This window comes from Choloepus didactylus, chromosome 3 (genome assembly GCF_015220235.1).
Source record: "Choloepus didactylus isolate mChoDid1 chromosome 3, mChoDid1.pri, whole genome shotgun sequence".
NCBI classification, from domain to species: Eukaryota; Metazoa; Chordata; class Mammalia; order Pilosa; family Megalonychidae; genus Choloepus; species Choloepus didactylus.
This window is the reverse complement of record NC_051309.1, coordinates 187,773,016-187,791,821: the sequence shown is the minus strand read 5'-3', so window position 1 is coordinate 187,791,821 and position 18,806 is coordinate 187,773,016. Positions and strand designations below refer to the sequence as shown.

The window sequence follows — 18,806 nt, the reverse complement described above, 5'->3', positions numbered from 1 at the left end:
TTTCTTTTAGACACTGGGTATTTTAAATTTTTGCTATCAATAACTATAGCACATATGGAATTTATGTTCATTGGATTTCTATACTTATTTTGCTTTGACATGGCCAGAGGCTAGTGAAAATCTCCAGTTATTGTTAGTCATTAATTTGGCTGTGGAAGTAGCTCCTATTATTACCACAGCCACTCTTATACCTCCTCACGGCCAGTTCTCCAGGCAACTTCTGTTGACCACTTTCTGTGTAGCAGACATTGAGGTAAGAGCCTTACAGGAATTATCACAGTTAAACCTCCACCAACTCCATAATGAAGGGACTATTACTGTGCTCATTTTACTGATGTGGAAATGGAGGCTTAAGGAGATTAAAGGAACTTGCCTGATTCTTCCATATTCAGTAAATGTTGGAGCTGGAATTGGAGCTAATCGAGGTACCTTCAGTAGAACCGAGGCTGTGCTCTAAATTGCAAGGAACTGAGGATAAGGATCATTTCCTGCTTGTCCTTGTAGTCCCTGCAGCACTGCCCATTATGCCTTGCTTGGGGCAGAGTGAGCACAGTTAATGTTTGTACAATAAATGACTGAGAGAAGCTAATGGATATTTGATACTTTGTTGATTATTTCAAATTAAAATTTGGAAGTTGTTGCAATATAGCATTGTTGACTTATTTTTGTGCACTGTTATTGGATAGCTTTTTTTTTTTTTTTTAATCTTCATTTTATTGAGATATATTCACATACCACGCAGTCATACAAAACAAATCGTACTTTTGATTGTTTACAGTACCATTACATAGTGGTACATTCATCACCCAAATCAATCCCTGGCACCTTCATTAGCACACACACAAAAATAACAAGAATAATAATTAGAGTGAAAAAGAGCAATTGAAGTAAAAAAGAACACTGGGTACCTTTGTCTGTTTGTTTCCTTCCCCTATTTTTCTACTCATCCATAAACTAGACAAATTGGAGTGTGGTCCTTATGGCTTTCCCAATCCCATTGTCACCCCTCATAAGCTACATTTTTATACAACTGTCTTCGAGATTCATGGGTTCTGGGTTGTAGTTTGATAGTTTCAGGTATCCACCACCAGCTATCCCAATTCTTTAGAACCTAAAAAGGGTTGTCTAAAGTGACCTCTCGGCTCCTTTTGGAATCTCTCTGCCACTGAAGCTTATTTCATTTCCTTTCACATCCCCCTTTTGGTCAAGAAGATGTTCTCCGTCCCACGATGCCAGGTCTACATTCCTCCCCAGGAGTTGTATTCCACGTTGCCAGGGAGATTCACTCCCCTGGGTGTCTGATCCCACGTAGGGGGGAGGGCAGTGATTTCACCTTTCAAGTTGGCTTAGCTAGAGAGACAGGGCCACATCTGAGCAACAAAGAGGCATTCGGGAGGAGGCTCTTAGGCACAACCATAGGGAGGCCTAGCCTCTCCTTTGCAGCAACCGTCTTCCCAAGGGTAAAACCTGTGGTAGAGGGCTCAACCCATCAAACCACCAGTCCCCTATGTCTGTGGTCATGTTAGCAACCATGGAGGTGGGGTAGGCCAATACCCCTGCATTCTCCACAGGCTCCTCAAGGGGGCACTACATCTTTTTTTTTTTTTTTAACTTTCCCTTCTTTTTTAAATCAACTGTATGAAAAAAACAGTTAAAAAGAAAACAAACATACAATAAAAGAACATTTCAAAGAGACCATAACAAGGGAGTAAGAAAAAGACAACTAACCTAAGATAACTGCTTAACTTCCAACATGTTCCTACTTTACCCCAAGAAAGTTACCTAATATAGCAACATTTCTGTGAACTTGCTCCTACTATATCTATCAGAAATTAACAGACCATAGTCATTCCTGGGCATCCCCAGAACATTAAATAGCTTATCTGTTCTTCTTGGATTATTGTTCCCCCTTCCTTAATTGCTCTCTATTGCTAGTTCCCCTACATTCTACATTATAAACCATTTGTTTTACATTTTTCAAAGTTCATATTAGTGGTAGCATATAATATTTCTCTTTTTCTGCCTGGCTTATTTTGCTCAGCGTTATGTCTTCAAGGTTCATCCAACCTTGAATATGTTTCACGAGATCGTTCCTTTTTACTGCCGCGTAGTATTCCATCGTGTGTATATACCACATTTTATTTATCCACTCATCTGTTGAAGGACATTTGGGTTGTTTCCATCTCTTGGCAATTGTGAATAATGCTGCTATGAACATTGGCGTGCAGATATCTGTTCGTGTCACTGCTTTCCGATCTTCCGGGTATATACCGAGAAGTGCAATCGCTGGATCGAATGGTAACTCTATATCTAGTTTTCTAAGGAACTGCCAGACTGACTTCCAGAGTGGCTGAACCATTATACAGTCCCACCAACAATGAATAAGAGTTCCAATTTCTCCACATCCCCTCCAGCATTTGTAGTTTCCTGTTTGTTTAATGGCAGCCATTCTAACCGGTGTTAGATGGTATCTCATTGTGGTCTTAATTTGCATCTCTCTAATAGCTAGTGAAGCTGAACATTTTTTCATGTGTTTCTTGGCCATTTGTATTTCCTCTTCAGAGAACTGTCTTTTCATATCTTTTGCCCATTTTATAATTGGGCTGTCTGTACTATTGTCATTGAGATGTAGGATTTCTTTATATATGCAAGATATCAGTCTTTTGTCAGATACATGGTTTCCAAAAATTTTTTCCCATTGAGTTGGCTGCCTCTTTACCTTTTTGAGAAATTCCTTTGAGGTGCAGAAACTTCTAAGCTTGAGGAGTTCCCATTTATCTATTTTCTCTTTTGTTGCTTGTGCTTTGGGTGTAAAGTCTAGGAAGTGGCCGCCTAATACAAGGTCTTGAAGATGTTTTCCTACATTATCTTCTAGGAGTTTTATGGTACTTTCTTTTATATTGAGATCTTTGGTCCATTTTGAGTTAATTTTTGTGTAGGGTGTGAGGTAGGGGTCCTCTTTCATTCTTTTGGATATGGATATCCAACTCTCCCAGCCCCATTTGTTGAAAAGACCATTATGACTCAGTTCAGTGACTTTGGGGGCCTTATCAAAGATCAGTGGGCCATAGATCTGAGGGTCTATCTCCGAATTCTCAATTCGATTCCATTGATCTATATGTCTATCTTTGTGCCAGTACCATGCTGTTTTGGCAACTGTGGCTTTATAATAAGCTTCAAAGTCAGGGAGTGTAAGTCCTCCCACTTCGTTTTTCTTTTTTAGAGTGTCTTTAGCAATTCGAGGCATCTTCCCTTTCCAAATAAATTTGATAACTAGCTTTTCCAAGTCTGCAAAGTAGGTTGTTGGAATTTTGATTGGGATTGCATTGAATCTGTAGATGAGTTTGGGTAGAATTGACATCTTAATGACATTTAGTGTTCCTATCCATGAACATGGAATATTTTTCCATCTTTTAAGGTCCCCTTCTATTTCTTTTAGTAGAGTTATGTAGTTTTCTTTGTATAGGTCTTTTGCATCTTTGGTTAAGTTTATTCCTAGGTACTTGATTTTTTTAGTTGCTATTGAAAATGGTATCTTTTTCTTGAGTGTCTCTTCAGTTTGTTCATTTCTAGCATATAGAAACATTACTGACTTATGTGCATTAATCTTGTATCCCGCTACTTTGCTAAATTTGTTTATTAGCTCTAGTAGCTGTATCGTCGATTTCTCAGGGTTTTCTAGATATAAGATCATATCATCTGCAAACAATGACAGTTTTACTTCTTCTTTTCCAATTTGGATGCCTTTTATTTCTTTGTCTTGCCGGATTGCCCTGGCTAGCACTTCCAGCACAATGTTGAATAACAGTGGTGACAGCGGGCATCCTTGTCTTGTTCCTGATCTTAGAGGGAAGGCTTTCAGTCTCTCACCATTGAGTACTATGCTGGCTGTGGGTTTTTCGTATATGCTCTTTATCATGTTGAGGAAATTTCCTTCAATTCCTACCTTTTGAAGTGTTTTTATCAAAAACGGATGTTGGATTTTGTCAAATGCTTTTTCAGCATCTATTGCGATGATCAATTGATTTTTCCCTTTTGACTTGTTAATGTGTTGTAATACATTGATTGATTTTCTTATGTTGAACCATCCTTGCATGCCTGGAATAAACCCCACTTGGTCATGGTGTATGATTTTTTTAATGTGTCTTTGGATTTGATTTGCAAGTATTTTGTTGAGGATTTTTGCATCTATATTCATTAGGGAGGTTGGCCGGTAGTTTTCCTTTTTTGTAGCATCTTTGCCTGGTTTTGGTATTAGATTGATGTTAGCTTCATAGAATGAGTTTGGTAGTGTTCCATTTTCTTCAATGTTTTGAAAGAGTTTGAGTAAGGTTGATGTCAGTTCTTTCTGGAAAGTTTGGTAGAATTCCCCTGTGAAGCCATCTGGCCCTGGGCATTTATTTGTGGGAAGATTTTTGATGACTGATTGGATCTCTTTGCTTGTGATGGGTTGGTTGAGGTCTTCTATTTCTTCTCTGGTCAGTCTAGGTTGTTCATATGTTTCCAGGAAATTGTCCATTTCCTCTACATTATCCAGTTTGTTGCCATACAGTTGTTCATAGTATCCTGTTATAATTTTTTTAATTTCTTCAGGATCTGCAGTTTTGTCACCTTTTTCATTCATTATTTTGTTTTTATGGGTCTTCTCTCTTTTTGATTTTGTCAGTCTAGCTAGGGGCTTGTCAATCTTGTTGATCTTCTCAAAGAACCAACTTTTGGTGATATTTATCCTCTCTATTGTTTTTTTGTTCTCTATGTCATTTATTTCTGCTTTAATCCTTGTTATTTCTTTTCTTCTGCTTGGTTTAGGATTGGTTTGCTGTTCATTTTCTAGCTTCTTCAGTTGATCCATTAGTTCTTTGATTTTGGCTCTTTCTTCCTTTTTAATATATGCATTTAGTGCTATAAATTTCCCCCTCAGCACTGCTTTTGCTGCATCCCATAGGTTTTGGTATGTTGTGTTCTCATTTTCATTCGTCTCTATATATTTAGCAATTTCTCTTGCTATTTCTTCTTTAACCCACTGATTGTTTAGGAGTGTGTTGTTTAACCTCCAGGTATTTGTGCATTTTCTAAGTCTCTGATGGTTATTGACTTCTAATTGTATTCCATTGTGGTCAGAGAATGTGCTTTGAATAATTTCGATCTTTTTAAATATATTGAGGCTTGTTTTATGTCCCAGCATATGATCTATTCTGGAGAAAGTTCCATGAGCACTAGAAAAGTATGTGTATCCTGGTGATTTGGGATGTAATGTCCTGTATATGTCTGTTAAATCTAATTCATTTATCAGATTGTTTAGGTTTTCAATTTCCTTATTGGTCTTCTGTCTGGTTGATCTATCTATAGGAGAGAGTGATGTGTTGAAGTCTCCCACAATTATTGTGGAAACATCAATTGCTTCCTTTAGTTTTGCCAGTGTTTCTCTCATGTATTTTGTGGCACCTTGATTGGGTGCATAGACATTTACGATTGTTATTTCTTCTTGCTGAATTGCCCCTTTTATTAGTATGTAGTGGCCGTCTTTGTCTCTCAAAATATCCCTGCATTTGAAGTCTTTTTTATCTGAGATTAATATTGCTACACCTGCTTTCTTTTGGCTGTAGCTTGCATGAAATATTTTTTTCCATCCTTTCACTTTCAGTTTCTTTGTGTCCCTGAGTCTGAGTCTCTTGTATGCAACATATTGATGGTTCATTTTTTTTGATCCATTGTGTGAATCTATATCTTTTAATTGGGGAGTTTAATCCATTTACATTCAACATTATAACCGTGAAGGCATTTCTTGAATCAGCCATCTTATCCTTTGGTTTATGTTTGTCATATTTTTCCCCTCTGTCTATTAATATCCTTTGTTGTACCCATACAGAATCTCTTTAGTACTGAACCTTTCTCCAAGTCTCTCTGTCCTTTCTTTGTTTCTCTGTCTGTAGGGCTCCCTTGAGTATCTCCAGTAGGGCAGGTCTCTTGTTAGCAAATTCTCTCAGCATTTGTTTGTCTGTGAAAAATTTAAGCTGTCCCTGAAATTTGAAGGAGAACTTTGCTGGATAAAGTATTCTTGGCTGGAAATTTTTCTCACTCAGAATTTTAAATATATCGTGCCACTGCCTTCTCGCCTCCATGGTGGCTGCTGAGTAGTCACTACTTAGTCTTATGCTGTTTCCTTTGTATGTGGTGAATTGCTTTTCTCTTGCTGCTTTCAGAACTTGCTCCTTCTCTTCTGTGTTTGACAGTGTGATCAGTATATGTCTCAGAGTGGGTTTATTTGGATTTATTCTATTTGGGGTTCGCTGAGCATTTATGATTTGTGTATTTATGTTGTTTAGAAGATTTGGGAAGTTTTCCCCAACAATTTCTTTGAATACTCTTCCTAGACCTTTACCCTTTTCTTCCCCTTCTGGGACACCAATGAGTCTTATATTTGGACGTTTCATATTATCTATCATATCCCTGAGGTCCATTTCGATTTTTTCAATTTTTTTCCCCATTCTTTCTTTTATGCTTCATTTTCCATTCTGTCATCTTTGAGGTCACTGATTCGTTGTTCAACTTCCTCTAGTCTTGTACTATGAGTGTCCAGAATCTTTTTAATTTGGTCAACAGTTTCTTTAATTTCCATAAGATCATCCATTTTTTTATTTAGTCTTGCAATGTCTTCTTTATGCTCTTCTAGGGTCTTCTTGATTTCCTTTGTCTCCCGTACTATGGTCTCATTGTTCATCTTTAGTTCTTTGAGTAGCTGCTCTACGTGCTGTGTCTCTTCTGGTCTTTTGATTTGGGTGCTTGGGCTTGGGTTATCCATATCGTCTGTTTTTTTCATATGCTTTATAATTTTCTGTTGTTTTTGGCCTCGTGGCATTTGCTGAACTTGATAGGGTTCTTTTAGGATTTGTAGACCAATTGAATTCCTTATCTCTAATTTGTCAGATCTACAGCTTCGTGGAGTACACTTTCTCTAACTAACCAGCAGGTGGCGTCCATGAGCCACCTGTTCTCCACAAGTCAGTTCTCCCCTGCTTAGCCTTTTTGGTGAGTGGGGGAGTGAGTCTTGTGGGGTCCAATTGTTGTACCAAGCTTGCGTGTGTAGTTGGTGTTGCCTGCCCTGTATATGGGGCGTGTTTCTGGGCAGTCAGGGAGGGGGGGATGGCTCTAACAATCAAATCTCCCTGGTGATCCTAGAGTTTTAAAGCTGCTGCAATAGTCTAATCCTTCAGTTCAGTCCTGCCACAGTTTGTCTCTGCCACTGACCCACAAGTCCTTGGTATTGGCGTATGGCTCCTGAGACTTGCAAGTGGGCCCCTCTTCCAGGCCGTGCACCCCCTGGTCCTCTGTTGAGGGATGACTGTGCTATGTCACAGGTGAGTGCCGTCCCCCCAGAGCAGTTCTGGGCTGCTGGGCTGTGTAGGGAGGCTCCCAGTCTGCTGAAATGATGGCTGATTGGGGCTTTGTTAATTCACATTGCTCTACCTTCCCAACTCTGGGACAGTCAGCTGAGGTTGCAGGGAAGGCTAATATCCACGCCCAGTTTTGTGGTGTGTGCCTGTTATTTGAAGCACTTCCGTCACACTGGGTTGTCTGGGGCAGCTCTGGGCTATGGGGCTGGCAATGGGCAGGAGTGTTTCCTGTCCACCAGGATGATGGCTGTGAGCGGACACCCCCCTTTTCTTGGGAAGTTGTGGTGTTTAGTGAATTTTCTCAGCCACTGGATTGTTGCATTTTGTCTCAGAGCTCTCCTAGTTCTGCTCTTGACTTGACCTGCCCAAATTGCAGGTCTTTGAAGCTTTCTGTATTGGGCTTCTTAGAGTAATTGTTTCAGAAAAAGAAAAAAGGATTAAAAAAAAAAAAAAAAGGGCCCTCCTCAGAGATCTAATGGTTTATTGAAATGCTAAGAGACAAAGCAACCAGAGCCATTAAGGAAAGGTCCACAGGGCAGAGAGATCAGCTTTTCTTCAGGATTTGCATATGCGCCTCAGGGCCTGGGCTCAGGCCTGAGCTCTGCCCTTCCCCCTTCTATGTTCACCAGAACTCCAAAAATCCTCCGCTTTTATTTTGGAGTTTTTCGTGTTGTTTTTTTTCTATGCCTGTCTCCTCTCTGCTGGGCTGGCTGCTCTCAGATTCTCTGGTGTCTGGTCTCCGTCTATCTATGGTTGGAGTTTGGATCAGCAGAATGAGTTTCCGATAAGGGCTGCCACTGCAGTTCTCCCTTCTCCTTCCCGGAGCTGACAGCCCCTCCTCCCACGGGACTGAGCCTGGCAGGGAGGGGCGCGGGTCCCCTGGCCGCAAAAACTTACAGATTTTGCTGATCTCAGCAGTTCCACGTTTTCATGAGTGTTTTATGAAGTATGCCCAAAGTCAGATTGCTCTGTGGTGTCCAGTCCACGCAGTTCCTGGCTTTCTACCTACTTTCCTGGAGGAGTAACTAAAACATACAGCTCACCAGTCTGCCATCTTGCCCCTAGAGCTGGATAGCTTTTTAATATAAGGGGATGTAGTAGGTGGATTTGTTCTTTTTTGGGGGATACACAAGCTAGTCCCTGAGACAGCTGAAGAATGCCAAGTCCCATCTGTCTCATGGCCTGCCATATCATGGTTGTGGAGCTGAATCATCAGAATTCATTATATACACTGAAGGTTTCAAGAAGCCTAGGACTTAGTATTCTGTGAATGAAGAGTCTGTCCTTCAAAACGGTGAGAGCAGCCTGCCCTCCTCCATTAGCTCTAGGAGGGTAAAGGCCATGCCTCAGATGTTTACATGATTAGTACAGTGCCTGCCCCTTAATTAATATTTGCTGAATGGAAAAACGTGAATAAAAATGAACACTTGATAGATAATATAATAGTTATGTAAGGTCACCTGAAGGAGAGAGGATGGCCAGCAAGACTCCACAACAACCCAATTCAATGTATTAACATTAGAAAAAGAAAAATGTGTTGATTGGAGGGGGTTATTTGCTGATGAAAGCACAGAAAAAGGTAACTTAGAAGTAAATGTAGGTAGTGTCATCCAAATACTGCCCAGAGCAACCACCAGCTGCAGGTATTTCTAGTCTCACAGCACAGTCCTTGAGACGAAGCTGAAGGCAGGAGGCTATAGCCAACAGACTTGGAGTGTTGTTCCAAATGGCAAACCAAGCCAGTTGGCATCCCTGATGCCATTAAATTGTTTCTGTTTTTTTTTCTGATTCCATGTTCATCAAACAACTTTTTGATTCCTTTGTATTCTGTTTACATGGACAGAATGTACAGATGATTCGGATTTCACATATTTCTGTTTATTTTGACAGTGACTTCACATGCAAAGTCAATAAAGGGATTTCCAATGAACATTTGGTGCCTGCATAGCATTCTGAGATCAGATGTACTGATTTTATTCACGTGAGGATTTCTGAACTTTGTGACGGTTGTGGTTTTCATTGACAGTCGATGATGGGCATTTTGGTGTTGATCTCAGCCTCCCAAGCATTGTAGTTGGGTGAGTCCTGTCACCTGTCTCCTTTGGCCCTGATCATCGTGAGATGTGAAAAGAGAGAGTTTCTGGATATTTCAAGGTGAGGGTCCAGGCCAGCTACCCAGCCTTTACCTTCCACATGGCCAGGCTGACAAAAGAGAAGGTGAACACATATCCAGGGTGTCGACAATCTTGGATTGAAGTGTGGCAATTTTTGAAGTATTCTTTTTATCTTAAAAATATATACATTTTGCAGTCTATGCTTTAATATATCTCTTTAGTATCAATGGAAAAATAATATTCTTTTCCTACCAACCTTTGAGTAAAGTTGACATTCTGGGAAGACACGCTGTGGTTTCCTGTGGCTCCAAGTATTCTTGGGCGCATGGCTGGGGCTCGGCAGAGCTTGTGTGGATTGGAGAAGCCCAGCCTTGGACACTTGCTTAACATTCACAGATATATGACTTCTGGGTCTTAGGCCTTTTTACTTCTGTAATCTTTGGCTACTTCCTCTACGTAGGATTATTTCCTTATATCTGAAAAGGAACTGACTATAGTGGCTTTCTTAATTCTTAATTCAGTTTGCTAAGTAGTAATTTTGGTTGTGATGATCAGAATGTCCACTGAACAAGGTTCAAACAGTGATTCTTATAAATTCTCTTGTTTCATATCAATGTGGCTTTTATTGATGTATAGTAAAAAAGATTGATAATTGAGCTATGTTTTGTGACATTTGGAGGACTAAACTGATATTAAGCATTTTGAAAATATAAATAATCCTATAAATTTTACTAATGATATGTTTTTAAATGCTCATTTTATTTTACTGGTGAGAAAGAGCAAAGTCCTCTAGATAACTATGATCCAGGGCTCTGATGTTTAGAAATGAGAGGGAGAGAAAAAGAGAGGGAGTGATGATGGCAGACAAAAAGATGCCATCTGCTCATATATTATACAGCATCTTGTCTCATGTTATTCCACAGCACTTGTAAGAAGAGCTAATAAATATCCTAAATACAAAATTTGAGTAAAATATTATGTTATTGAGGCATTATGGCATTCAACATGATAGGATATGATGATGTGTTTCAATACAATGATTTTAGCCCTAGGGTACAAGTAAAATAAAAATGCGGATATCTAGCTGTGCTTAAAACCTCACCAGAATGCATGTGTATGCTTTGCTTTCCCCTATAATTGATGAAGTTCTCATATACCTTCAAAGGCAATGCATTTAAAAAAAATTATTATGAAAATTTCACCCAACCTTGAAAACCATCATATTTCGCCATGTTTGTTCATCTATTGACTTCTCAGTCTCCCCCTTTCTTGCTGGAAAATTTTAAAACAAACATCATGTCATTTGACCCTTAGCAACTTCAGTAAGTTGAAAGAGAGAGATGTTCTCCTATGTGCACAAATTAACAACCTTACTTAGTATCATCTGATATCTAGTCTATACTCAAACTGATTGTCTAAAATGTTGGTTTTAATCAGACACGTTTTGCTCATCGTATTTGGTTGACAGGCTCTAATGAGCCTTGAAATATCTTGTCATCTAGAACATTTTCTTTTCTTCCTGCCATTGACTTACTGAAGAAATTAGGTTCCCACATTCTAGATTTGGCCTGAGGTGGTGTTCAATTTATTCTTCCACTCCTGAATTTCCTGTAGATCAAAGTTAGATATATAGGCTTGATTCAGTTAAGATTCGGTTTCTTTTTAAAGACTAGTTCAAGGGTGGTTCTTGATTTTCTCATTTGTCTAAAATGCCTTCTCATTGCACCATCTTGGAATTTTAGTGATACTAAGATTGATCAGTGGGTTCAGGTGACTGTAGTGTGATCATTTCATTGTAAAGTTTATGATTATCATTTCTTTAATGGTTTTACCATTCAGTGATGCACATTGCCTGAGTTATATGGCATTTCTAGTTCTACCTTTCCTTTTGAATTTATTATCTGTGAATCTGTATGGAAAAATTCTCTCAACCAGTACGGCTCTTTGGACCCTCTGAAACACATATTATACCAGAAAGGCAAGATAACTATTGCTTAATTGTTTCCTTTAAATATTAATCTTCAGACTCATGATTTGGTGTCCTCATAACTGCTAATGGTGTCCAGGGAGTTTTATTTTGTTTCCCTTTCTCCCTTCCACCCCATCCCTTTCAAAAGTACCATTATAAACTTACAGCTTTTTGTATATTTAACTATGTTTTAATTAATTGGGTTATTATTATTATTACTATTTTTTGGTGTTCATATTGACCCATCTACGGCAAGAGGGAGTCCCTTCTAGCTGTCCTTCTGACATATCCTCACCAGCTTTTGATAGCCTCCTTATCTTCCTTGCTTTCCAGAGCAACAAAATGTCCCAGGCCCATCTTCTACATTTCCTGCCTCCCAACTGGAATCAGTCATTTCTCCAAGGATCCTTAGTTCCATTTAGTGGTGAATCCCATTTACAGCTCACAATTGAAAGCTAAGTGTGCTCATTGAGATTGGACAGAGATTGTTTCTAGGTCTTTTCGGTGGACAGAGTTAGAAAGTTCATATTTTTTAGAAAGTGAGAAACAAAATCATGACTTCATATTGATATTTCCAATTCAAATTTAAGATTATAGTGATTGTTTCTTTGATTTTATATTTGGATCTCTTTTTAAACATGCTGAAAATCTTGTTTCTTTATACTATACTTTGAAATTTGTGCACTTGAAAGAAGGCAAATACAAAAAAAGTTTCGGTGTTAGAGATGTATATTAGATATACATTGCTGATTGCATGGTTTAGTTTCTATAGATCCTTATTGATTATTAATTCTGAACATAAGTGATACTCCTTTACTCTTGGTTAATGCCTGCTAACAGAACAGCTCAATACATTGCAATACTTGGATTAATGTTGGCTCTTCTTTTAGACTATTGTCTGACTGCAGAGTATTAGTACTGAATTCCAATTCCAATAATGCATACTGGCCACAGTCTGGATAACTTAGAACAAACTCCGTGTATTTTCACACTTTTATTCCAGGACTCCAACAATCTTTCTCTTGTTTTGCTGAGCTTATTCTTATCCTCTGTCAACTGGGTGGTCACTGGACTTTTAAGGCAATTTGAGCTCAGTTGCCAATACAGAGTTCAGAGATCAGTCTTAGCTATCACAGAAGCTAGCAGGTCACTTTGTCAAAGAATGGGTGGGGGTGGAGTATTCTTATGTACATGACCAGAAAAATTAAATTGAATTTCTTTGGATTTGCATCTAGGCCAACTCTCTGAGGCTGTGGATTGGAAGGCCTACTATGGTAATTGAGAGATCCCCAAATTCCATTAATTTTATATCATTCTTGGAATAAAAAGGTACTACTTTTCATTAAAAATTAAACACTAAGATGTGTTGATGACTATGCTAACATGCAATTCAATTTTCATTTACTGTTTCACATAAACACAAAGAAATATATGTGTATATATGTGTGTGTATAAATATATATCAAATATGAATACAAGAAAATACAAAACATTTTTTTTTGTATTTTTTGTATTATATATACAAATATGAATACAAGAAAAAATACAAAAAAATAAAAGAAAGAATAGAAAGAGAAGACAGGAAGCTTTTGTCTGGCCTATTAATAGATGCCATATAAAAGAAGAAAAAAAATCTGTTAGCTCTGAAGCACATCTGATTCCATTGCAACTCGGGTCAAATTGCCATTGTTGAGACCCTCAGAGGTCCAATTTGCTCAGCCAGGAATATGTAGCTAAAATCATGTTTATCGTAAGACTCTATGTTTATTTTCATGGCCCTGTCTCAACGTTGAGCTCAGAAAACAAAAAGTAAAATTTGAAAAGATAGTAATATTTTTTATGTGTTTTTACAGTTTCCTAAACCTAATTTTGAGCTCCACAGAGATGAATTAGCAAAGCATCCTGGCATTGCCTCTGCCTGAGAAAATAAATGACAGATCAAGTCAACTCTCACACCCTCAATGAATGACAAATCATGTCTGAATGATTGTTTAATTTACAGATCTGTTTAAAGGATGCATAGTTCCTGAAAGGCAGGGACGGTCCCTGCATGATTGTGGGGAGGAGCAGGGCAATCGCATGTTGCAGCTTTCCCAGTTGCAAGATTAGGTTATGAGGGAAAGCAGGGAAAGCTGGCCCTGGCTCTCCCAGGAAAATGCAAGGGAGCCTCACTCATTGTTCAGAAAGCACTGGCTTTTACCTCTGCATCACACAGCAGCAGCACTTACACAGAATTTGTTTGTAAGAGACAACATCACATCCTCAGATGGTCTTTCAGGTAACACAGCTCCTTAGTGTCCAACTCCCTTTCATGTAAGCTGATATGGAGAGATTTGAAAAGCTATGTTCACTGTGAGAACTTTAGAAGAAAGAGGAAGGAAGAAGTTAAAAAAGCCAAGAGCAGCCTGAAATAGAGGAGAAGAACTGGAATTATTTAGGGTGCCTGTCTTTGTGAATGTTCCTGAATTCAGGATGACATTAATCTTGAGGAAGGAATTTCAATAGCAGCCAAAGTAGTCTGGCATTGAGAAGAATTTTTAAAATAAAGATTTTATAAAAGTTTTGCACAATTGCAAGATGACAAATGGATGCACTGAGATTGGCACATTGAGGGCAGTGAGCTGACACTTTTTAAAAAGAATTTATGGCACTGTTTGGAAAGGGCACATTTGTCTATTTTATATCTTTTTCTCCCTCTTATGCATAATATTTAGAAATCTGCAGAACTCTTCCTTTTGGATTATAAAGGAGTATGATAAATGATTTGAGCAAATTTGTGAATTCTAAGAAGGGTAAGAGGTAAGAAGGAGAAAATTAATGGGAAATTTCAGTTTCTTTTACTTAGCTTTTTGACACAAAACGATATACTCTATATGAGAATGGTTTAAGAATAGGTATCTATAGATTAGTGGTCACTTAGGGCTGGGGAAGATAGAGAGATTGAGAGGTGACTTCTAAGTGGTATAGGGTTTTTCTTTTTGAAGTAATGAAAATATTCTAACATTGATTGTGGTGATGAATGCACAACTCTGTGATTATAATAAAAGCCATTGATGGCACACTTTGGGTAGATTGTATGGTAAGTGACAATATCTCAATAAAAATGCTTAAAAAAGAAAAGATAAGGTTTTTACTTTAAACCTTTTCTCATGCTGTCCAACATAACATCGTGGAAAAGCACACTGCTTATATTTGAATAGCACTAAGGGATATTCAACTTATCACATGCTCAAAACCTTATTTATTCTCTCTGGACCCCATCTCCCCTCTACCCTACCCTTGAGTACCAAGAGAATGATATGACCTCTGGAGAGAAGTTCTCTATCAATTGAGACTTTAATGTCTCTTGCCTTTTAAGTGGGAAGCTGGCAGGGAGAGTTTGGAAATTGCTGGAACAAGAGTATTTTCGTTTTTAAGTTTCTCTTTCCCCTTAGGATGTCAGAATAGAATACTTTGCATTCTCTTTGTCTATTGGAGGGACTGTAGATCTGACAGTCCATCAGAATCAGTTACCTGAGATCCATTACTTAAACTGTCCTCACCAAAAAAGTTGAGTTTGGATGGCCAAAGAGAGTATGGGGTGAGAATTCAGTGTGATGTGTGGAGACCTCAGATACACAGGCATGTGGGCAGAGCAATGAATGATAAATGGGACAAGGATCCTCCATTCATTCACATTTCATTAATTCAACAAACATTTATTGAGCACTTACTATATGCCAGGCACCGTTTCTAGTTGCTGATAAGAAAAACAAAATCCTTGTCACAGGCTTTCTTTCTCATGGGAAAGATAGATGAGGAAAGAAAGATAAATAAATTACATAGCTGCTTTATAGGGAGGAACAGAAATGGGAGAAGGGAGTTTGGGGGAGTATAAATATGTATGTTGTGTGTGTGTGTTGTTGCAGTTATAGATAGGATGACTGGGGAACACCTTAATGATGATTTATTTTGAGTAAGGACTTGAAGGAAATAAGGGAAGGAGCCATAAGGATTCCAAGAGAAGGAATTACAAGTGCAAAAGCACTGAGAGGGGATTGTCCCTGGGCTGTTTGGAGGATGGTGACTAGGCCAATATGCCTAGGGAAGAATAAATGGTGGGGGGGGGGGGAGGACAGATACCAGGAGATGAAATTGTAGGGAGGAAGCAACAGGGGTCAGATTATGTAGGGCTTTGTAAGTAAAGACTCTGGTATTTACTTTGAGAGAGATGGTGCCCATTGAAATGTTTTGAATTGAGGCATGACCTGATGGCCCATTTAAAAATGGACTGTGTTGAGAATAAAGGGAAGCAGGGAAGGGCTGAAGCAGGGAGACAGTTAGGAGATAAGTACAATAATCCAGCTGAATGTTGCAGGTAAAAGAGTAGCAGTTTACAGGCTGTTTATGGTCTGTAATATAGCTTTTGCAAGCTGGGTTCCAAATACCAGAGCCAAAAATTGCCTAAGCACTTCCTTGCTTACCCAGAATCAGGCTGGCACAGAGAAGCAGGTGGAAAAGCATTCCAAGTACGAGTGCATGAAACAGTGAGGTACCCTGCTTCTTGGCACACATCTCACACAAAGGATTCTTGTGTTTGCACTGCTGGAGGTTTGTGGTTCTTTCCTAGAACTGCTTTAGAAGAATCACATGGTCTGCATTCCCCTTTTTACTTCCTTACTAAAATAACAACTGACCTTTACATTTATTCAGGACTTTGGCCCATTCTAACATTTAAGTTAAAGTTTATAAGAAATTTTAGTTTTCTCATATACTGAATTGGATCCTAGAACAGAAAAGGGACATTAGTGAAAAAACTGGTGAAATTGGAATGAAGTCTGTGGTTTAGTTAATAGTACACTACAATAGTAATTTCTTAGTTTGATATATGTACCATGATAATGTAAGATGTTGGAGGAAGCTGGGTGAAGAGTATTTGTAAACTTTCTATACTATCTTTACAACTTTTCTGTAAATTTAAAATTATTCCAAAACAAAAATTTTATTAAAAAAATCTCCCCCCAAAAAGAAAAAAAAATCACAAAAGTATGAAAACTTTCAGAAACTTTTTCCCAAAGATTAAATTGGCTCACAGATATGTTCCACACTTCTAGTAATTTTTATTGACTATTAAAAAGTAGGTTGGCTTATTACCCAATAAACAGGAAATAGTCTCTCTTTTTTATTGTCATTTAGATTACACTGCCTCTCAGATCCTTCACTTGCCTCCTGCTTTAAGTGTACAGGTCTCATTTTTATTCTTAGAGCTCTACTCTGCCTGGGAAATAAATACTTCCAAAACCGTTTACCAGTTCCAACCATTGCCTCCTATTGATTGGCTTTCTTTCTGCTTTCCTCTAACCTTCTGTCTTCATTCTTGCCTGGCATCACACCTCGCCTGAATAAATGCAACTGAATCCAACTGGTCCTTCAAGTACATCCCCTTATTCTTCTTTCCTAGATCTTATATGACCTTTATTTGTTTACTTCTCTGAAGTAAAAAAAAAAAAAAAAAAAAAAAAAATTAAATTAAAATCAGATCTTCTCAATGTCTGGTCATTCAGACGAGGAATTCTGAATGCATAATGTCCCCAGGGATATAACAGTGTGAGGCAGTCAAGAGTAATTGATAAAGACACACTGGCATGGCAGTCTAGCCTTAAATTGGTTCTTATTTCGCTTATTCCTGGGAGGAATAGAAGCTTTGAGCCTGTGCCAAAGCAAGGTGCTTTAAAAATCCAGGTTATGGCTTAATCAGGCAATGTGGAAGGATGTGACCAGATGAAGTGTGAAATAGTAACCATGTAGGAAAAAAACTTATGTTTCTATAACATAAGAGAAAAGAGAAATACATGGAGAAAAGATTGATTGGATTTTTAAACCTATGAATCACATAGGGCACTCTGAGTTCTTTAAATATGTTTCTTAGTCAATAAGGAATCCTGCACTTAATTCACCATAGAAAGATGGCAGCCATAACCTTAACCAAAAAATTTTGAGAGAGAGCTCATCGCTTATTGGGTAGTATGTTCTTATGTCTTACAGAGCGTCAGATGAAGAAAGTTCTTTCTGGTGTCTACTTTAAATTCCCTCTGCTGTAAGTTAAGCCCATGGTAAACAGCTTAACCTAATATGAGTAGTCTAATGTTACTAATATTCTAGGGAAGCATTAATGAAATGTTCAAGACCAACTTACTAACTGACTTAAGCGAGCAGTGTAAGGACCATGTACACACACAAAAAACATAGGAAGACGGTGCATGCAGTGACGATTTTGATTTTCTCCATCATGCCTGGGGTTGTGCCAAAGAGAGTTCTCCCAGGCCTAAGCAGAGAACGGCATCTTCTTGGTCTTCCAACACAACACAGCCATGCAGCGCACATGTAACTGCCGGGACAGCTCACCCAAGGATGCTATCTGAGTGAGCCCTCTGGCCTCCTTACCACGTCCTGGAGTACCTTTTTTCAGAGCTCTGCAGCCGCAGACGCTAACCAGGCAACCGCACACTCTCCCCACCACTACAAAGTCAAGGGCGGATGATGGAAGGCTCTTCCACAATGCACGACAGTCAACTTGGCTCCTGAAGGCTGGAGAACTGGGAAGGCACTAGCATTCAGCCCCAGCCTGCTTTTCCCCTGACATCCGCTGCTGAGAGCAGGTTAAATTGCTAGGATAAATTCACCCTGTCTAATTTTAGCCCTTGCTTTAGAACATTCTTTTCTACAGGGAAAAGGCTTTAGTAGCAGTATTGAATGCAACTGAACCAGGCACAATAGTCCCCTTTATGCCAAAAGATAGATATTGTAAATCTAGGACCTGGGGCTATTCAGTTCTTTCCATTTTAGATCATGAAGGGAAATCAAATAGACACATACCGAGGTGGAAAGGTTAGCGCTTATTTAAGGAACTGGTTCCACACCGTTCTGTGGATTTTGGAAATGCGTCTCTTTACGTTTCTGCATAGCACACTCTGCTTAGGGAAACAGAAAACCCCTCCATCACCTCATCGTTGCATAGATAAATAGCAAGGAGGCTATGCACAGCGAACATGAGGGGTTGTATAGTGGACATCAGGTTACCCTTATTCACACAGTAGCATGACAGGTATTTTCACTTGCTATGAGCTCCTATGGTGATTTCCCTAGTCTCCAATAAAAATGTTTTTCCAGTATATTAAAAAAAAAACCTATTTGGGGAGTCAGCAGTGGCCAATATTTCTGGGTTAGGCTGTCAAGAGTGAAGGATGAATCATCATCCCTAATAATCTCGAAAAAGAGGTTGGACACTCATTTATCTGAGAGGATTTAAACTACCCTTATTTCGCTGCAGGGAAAGGAGTGGAGGGTTTC

The 18,806-nt window shown here is 38.8% G+C and overlaps 1 protein-coding gene across 1 annotated transcript in view; it reads right to left on the bottom strand.

The window, feature by feature from the left end:
• Positions 1–18,806, bottom strand: part of GALNTL6 (polypeptide N-acetylgalactosaminyltransferase like 6) — a 1,267,846-nt gene that overhangs the window by 60,120 nt on the left and 1,188,920 nt on the right. The gene's annotated exons all lie outside the window — the stretch shown is intronic.